A 7,008-nucleotide genomic window follows, 5' to 3' on the forward strand; every position below is an offset into this window, starting at 1 on the left:
TGCCTCTAATGCAACCAAAACCGAACGTTCTCTTTGACCGGCAATATGCCATGAGTTCTTTTTTTTTTCTTGGTCATTCTTTTTAATATTACTTAACTTTGACTGAAGAACAAGCCGAGTCTTCCCAAAATTTCATCTGTATCATTAGAACCAGATTTATAAAGATTTTATGCAAGGCTTTTGAGAGACCCTACAAATCATCTTTTACCCTTAATCTACCCCTCTCTCTCTCTCTCTCTCTCTCTCTCTCTCTTTGTTGACTTACCTGCATTAGCTTTTCCAATCATCCATTGATAAATTAAAAATATATATAATTTGGTGGAAGAAGACCAAATCCAATACACTAATCCCTGACTTTCAGCAATTCTCACTAGCTGGACCCTCATTTAATAGTGGGAAGAAAAAATTATAATGCCCATCTTATCATAATCAAAACTTTCTCCAAGAACAAGTCCACTAGGGATGGAGGGTGCCAATATAAAAAAACCAAATGTATTATTTTTCTGCACCATCATTCATTGACTTAAAAGAAAAATATTTGAAATCACAAAATAAGGAGAACACCAGAAGAAAAAATAAGGGCAATTATTTTGATTATTAATGAATTTTTTTTTTTTTATGTTTGCAATAAAAAAGAAAAGATAAACAAGAAAAATACCAACTGTAAAATACAGGAAAAAAAATTATAATGCCTCTGCTATCATAATCAATATTTTCTCCAGGAAAGAGCCCACTTAGGAATAGAGGGTGCAAATATTAATAAAAAAAGAGTGCGAAAATCAATTTGTCTAACTGGGCTGCTTGATTGCAGGATAACATTTTGGGGACAGAGACTAGTTGAGAATAACCCTCACAAAAATTCCAACTTTTGACTTTAACCTCGAAAATTCTAGATGAAAGATGGAATTTCACTTACCAGGGACATAAAAAATTGAAAACTATAAACTAAAATTTAAAAAAAACCTAAAAAGAAAAAAAGAAAAAGTTGTAACTTCCGAGAAATGAACAAAATACCCCACTTTTTAAGATGCTGCTGTTGGATCAAATATCAAGGGCGGTACTTTTGAAGTACGACCTTCATGTGACTTGACCGTCGGGCATCATATAATTTCTCCTCATAAAAAATACCAAAATACCCACCTCATCAAAGATGACCAAAATACTCCTATTTCATAGAAAATGACCAAAATATCTCAAACTATTAGAAAGTAACTAAACCATTCTTATCTCACACAAAATGACCAAAATACGCTTACACAAAGTGTGAATTGACAGGTAAGTTTGAGAAAACATAAAAAAAATGAGTTTTAAAAAACTCGAAAAAAAAAATAAAAAAATCGTAGAACACTTATTATGAGAAATGAGAAAAATACTATCTCAAAAAAAAAAAAAAACCTACCATAGTATCCTTATCCAATAGAAAATGACTAAAATACCCCCCTACCTCGTTAAAAATAGCCAAATACCTTTTCCCTGAAAATGATCAAAATACTCATCTCACAAAACTGATAACATTGCCAAAATACCCCTATATTTTGGAAAATAACCAAAATACCCTCATCTTTTTCACCCATACCTCCCAAGGATTAGGGGTATTTTGATCATTTTTTTATGAGATGGCACTTAATAGTTTTCTGTTATTTGTAGATGACATAGTATTAATTGACGAAACCAAAACAGGAGTTAATGCTAAGTTAGAGTTACGGAGAACTACTTTGGAATCTAAATGTTTTAGACTGAGCAGGACTAAGACATAGTATATGGAGTGCAACTTTTTTAGGATCCAAAGGTTTTAGACTGAGCAGTACTAAGACAGAGTATATGAAGTGCAACTTTAGTAATGTAAGGTGGCGGGGCGAGGATGTAGTAAATATAACTGAACAGGAGGTACCTAAGAGGGATATCTTTCGGTATCTTGGTTCAATCTTACATAAAGAAGGAGAGATTGAAGAGGATGTTAACCACAGAATAAAAGTAGGTTGGTTGAAGTGGAAGTATGCTTCAGGAGCTCTATGCGGACTATAAAATACCTACCAAGTTGAAGGAAAAGTTTTATAAGACAGTTGTGAGGCCAGCCATGTTGTACGGCTCAGAATGTTGGGCTGCCAAGAAGCAGCATGTGCATAAGATGAGTGTAGCAGAGATGCGAATGCTTAGATGGATGTGCGGCCACACAAAGGTAGATCGAATTAAAAATGAAGACATCCGGAAAAAGGCGGGGGTGGCATCAATTGAGGAGAAGATGAGAGAGCAGCGCTTAAGATGGTTTGGGCATATCCAACGTAGACCTTTGGATGCTCCAGTGAGAAGAAGTGACTCGTGCAAGTTGATGGAGTAAAAAGAGGTAGGGGCACACCGAAAACAACTTGGGTAGAAACAGTGAGGAAAGACTTGAGGGCTAGGAACATATAAGAGAACATGACCTTGGATATGATGGAATGGAAGAAAATGATCCATGTAGACGAACCCAACTAGTTTCATGATTAGATTTAGTTAATTTGGGCCGGGTAGATCCTTTCACCTTCTCCATGAAAATTTTCTAAAGGATTCATTAGCCGACCCCAACTAGTTTGGGACAAAGGCTTAGTTGTGTTGTGTTGTGGCACTTATTATTTTTCTATGAGATGGAGTTATTTTTGTCATTTTTGAGAAGGGTATTTTGGTCATTTTTCATGCCAAGAGTATTTTGGTCAGTTTACATGAGATAAGGCATTTTGGACACCTTCTTTGATAGGGGCATTTAGTGATTTTAATTATAGTGCTCCTGCAACAATCACAAAAGAAAAAGAAGAGAGGAAGAAAAAATAAGGCCAGATATTTTGTTCTTAAACAAATTTTTTCAATGCCAACGGAATATTTTTCTACAACAACATTATTGAATTAACAGAAGAAGAAAATATTTACAATCAGAAAAGCAGAAGAAGAAAAAAAAAAAGGCGAATTATTTTGATCATCAACAATTTTTTTACTTCATTGATAAAAAAAAAACTAAGAAAACACAGACCCTGCATACACAATCATCTTACAAACCAAAGAAGAAAAAACCCTAATTTTTTCAGTCAGATGATAGAATTACCTTCACCTGAATAAGAACCAAGCCTCTTCTTCTTCTGTTCTTCATAATCAGCATCATCAGTATCCAACTCAAATCGGCAAATCGGACAAGAATTCCTCGAATCCAACCACGGAATTATACAATCCTCATGATATATATGTTCACAAGGAAGCTTCTTCAGTAATCCCCCATCAGATACTAATTCCTTACAAACAGCACAGATCAAACCCTCTCCTTCCAAGATCTGATTAATCTCAACCGTCGGTAACCCTAACACCACAGATCTAGCCGCAGGAGGTGCTCCTCTCCTCATTCCTCCCTCATTCTCCAAAAAATCCTGCAACAAAACCTCATATCCCTCCGCATCAACATAATCCTCAGGATTTCCAACAAAATCCTCTAGGTTTCCGTTCGGAATCTCGACGCGTAATTCAATCGTGTTGTCTTCTAAACCCTGGAGAATCTCAGACCATCGGATCCGTAATAAACGAAGCAGATCACGTTGACGTGTCAGATTCCTCTCTCTCTCATCTTCTTCTCCTTCATTAATCTCAGATCTGGATTGATCTTCTTCGTATCCTTCGAATAAACCTTCTCCTTCTTCATTTTCTTCTTGTTCTTGTTCTTCGTCTTCGTTGTTGTTTTCCCAGTCTTCGAATTCTATACGGAGGAAATCATCGGATCCAGATGGATCTAAGATCGGATCTTGATGATCTTGTTCGTCACGTGCGGTGTTTGAGATGAGGCGGAGGATTTGAAGGAACTGGTGGTTGAAGGAGGAGTTTTGGTGAAGAGGAGGAGGAGGAGAGGGAGATCGGCTTGAGATGGATTCTACGAAGCCGTTTTGGCATTCTAGGCAGATTAGATCGGGGAGATCGGGAAGGGTTTGGACCGAGACTCGTTTGTCGCAGTGGTAGCACCAGTATCGGATCGGATCGGATTCGAGAGTTTGTATCGGAGGTGGGTTTTCGGCCATGATCGGAGCGTGTTTTTTAATGGCCGGAAAACCCTACCCCGTGCCAGAGAGAGAGAGAGAGAGAGAGAGAGAGAGTCTTTGGTCGTGTTTTTATATAATTTCTCATTTTTATATATGCACGAAAAATATGAAAAGGATTTGTCAGGGTTTGCTAGGGACTTAAGCGGAAAGAGATTTCGCGGATAGATGTTGCACTAGAGATGAGACACATAGGGTCACTTTTCAGCAGATCTTGTCTTATTATTATTCAGCTGATTTGGCTGATCTTTCGTACAATAGCCAGCCACGAAATGCCTTTCTGCGAAAGTCCCTAGCAAGTCAAATTCAATTTTTGGGCATGTCCGTTGATTAAGACCATTTTGGACGGACATTCCAAATAAACGGTTTAGATTACCTTGAAGGATCTCTAAATGTGATTTGATGGATCAAGATCATCTGATCAACGGATTGTACCAAGTAAGCTTGACATAAGTGGGTCCCATAAGTGTTTTTTAGGAAGGAGCATGACAGCACTTTATTTTTAGCAATTTCCATTTTTTGTGGATTTTGTTAGCTGTAAAATATGGAAATGATAGGAAAACACGCATGCTTTAAGATTGTCCCGAACAGACATCATGATGATCCCACGTGTACAAACAAAGATATCTATTTGTCATTAATTGAAGGGCGATGATAAATTGGCACCCTATGTAGGATAATTCGCACCCCTCGCGAATTTATCATCGCCCTAATAGAAAGATAGAAATATATTATACCATGATACAAAGATGGTAAATGCCTTCTACAAAGATACACCTCTAATAAATAAAGCGTAGTGATTTATTCACCCCCTTTTGTTCCCAGGGCCACCCTCTAGTTTATTTGTCAGTGTTAATTTTGCATTACAAGGATGTGGCCCAAAAAAATGAATGGTTTGGATCATTCAATAATGTGGCCCCACTATTTAATTAAAAAGGAAATTGCTAGGGACTAGACCTGGCAAACCCAGCCCGTATGGGTCCGGGTCAAAATGACGCGGAAAATTTTACGGGTCACTAAGCTTGGACCCGCACCCGGGCTGGGTCGACCGACGGGTCACCCATGTTTTTAGTAAATATTTGCTTTATATGTTTTTTTTAGTTTTTATAGGTATTTACTAGCCACCTTCTCCAAAGGCTACTTCTCGCCCATCCTTTGCAACTGATGTGTTGAGAGATTTTTCTTACTAGTAAAAACGCACATGCAATGCGTGAACAAAGGATTATCATCTGTAAATTATTTTTTGGGAACAATCAATTTATATTGTGGCCCATTAAATGAACGGTTTGGATCATCCTATGGTGTAGGCCGTAAAATATTCAGTACAATTTTATATTTTTTGATAGGTAAGTTGGGGTTTTGCAGGGACCCCTACCGGTTTATTAAAAAATACTTCACTACATAGGCTTACACCATATATATTCTAACAAGAATTTTGTGACAATGCTTGCAAACCAAAAACATATTTCTTACACTCCCTATTAAAAAAAAAACAGTACTGTATAACTTACACCATAGGTTGATCCAAACCGTCCAATTGATGGGCCACATCGTAAATAGGGTGTTCCCAAAAAACACATTTCCATGCGATGATCCTAGCCCTGCAGTCTATAGAGGAACGACATATTTAGGAAACATTTATTGGTTGGAGGGTTGTAATTATCCTATGGAAATGAATTTTGGCAGACAACCTACTTACATTGTGGCCCATGAAATGGACGGTTTGGATCATCCTACGATGTAAGCCATACAGTACTTTTTCAAAAAAAATACTCTATATAAAAACTCTCATAATCACATCATTTCCCTCTAAATCATGGGGAAATGGGTCAAACGGGCCGGGTCAAAATCACCGGAAATGGACGGTTTGGATCATCCTATGGTGTAGGTCGTAAAATATTCAGTACAATTTTTAATTTTCTGATAGGTATGTTGGGGTTTTGTGGGGACCCTTGGCTTATTAAAAAATACTTCACTACATGGACTTACACCATATATATTCTAACAAGAATTTTGTGACAAAGCTTGCAAACCAAAAACATATTTCTTACATTCCCTATTAAAAAAAAATGTACTGTATAACTTACACCATAGGATGATCCAAACTGTCCAATTGATGGGCCACTTCGTATATAGGGTGTTCCCAAAAAACACATTTCCATGCCATGATCCTAGCCCTGCAGTCTATAGAGGAACGGCATATTTAGGAAACATTTATTGGTTGGAGGGTTGTAATTATCCTATGGAAATGAATTTTGTCACACAACCTACTTACGTTGTGGCCCATGAAATGGACGGTTTGGATCATCCTATGATGTAAGCCATACAATACTTTTTTTAAAAAAAATTGGGAAATGTTATCCGCACTACTGTATTTTGATGAGGGCACTCCTCACTTTATTAAAAGTACGGTATTGTCCGCACCATAGGATGATCCAACACAGCCTAAATAGGTTGTGGCCCAAAAATTATTTTCATAGTTTGATCCTAACCCTCCGATCTATAGTGGGTTCGGATCAACCCTCTAACATTCAGATCGGAGGGTTAGGATCAACCTATGGAAGTGATTTTTGGGGCACAACCTATTTAGGCTGTGGTCCATCTAATGGACAATTTGGATCATCCTATGGTGCGGTCCATACCGTACTTTTAATAAAGTGAGGAATGCCCACATCAAAATATAGTAGTGCTGATAACATTTTCCAAAAAAATACTCACTATCAGGACTTACACTATATAAAAACTCTCATAATCACATCATTTTCCTGTAAATCATGGGGAAACGGGTCAAACGGGCCGGGTCAAAATCACGAGGGGAATTTATGGGTCATTGGGCTTGGACCTGCACCCGGCCCGCACACCCGGGGGTCAACCGGAATTTTGACGTTTTTTTGAAGAAATTTTTTTTTTTGATAGAGATTTGCTAGCCACCTTAGCTCGGTCTACTTGTCTGCTTGTA

The 7,008-nt window shown here is 37.7% G+C and overlaps 1 pseudogene; it reads right to left on the minus strand.

Annotated features, from left to right (window-relative positions):
- Positions 1–2,817: 2,817 nt before the first annotated feature.
- LOC143854030 (E3 ubiquitin-protein ligase CIP8 pseudogene) lies at positions 2,818–4,106 on the minus strand (annotated as a pseudogene).
- Positions 4,107–7,008: the final 2,902 nt, after the last annotated feature.

The sequence above is a fragment of the Tasmannia lanceolata genome, unplaced genomic scaffold (genome assembly GCF_043159265.1).
Source record: "Tasmannia lanceolata isolate RefF3 unplaced genomic scaffold, GAP_Taslan_0.1 ptg000020l, whole genome shotgun sequence".
In the NCBI taxonomy this organism is placed as follows: Eukaryota; Viridiplantae; Streptophyta; class Magnoliopsida; order Canellales; family Winteraceae; genus Tasmannia; species Tasmannia lanceolata.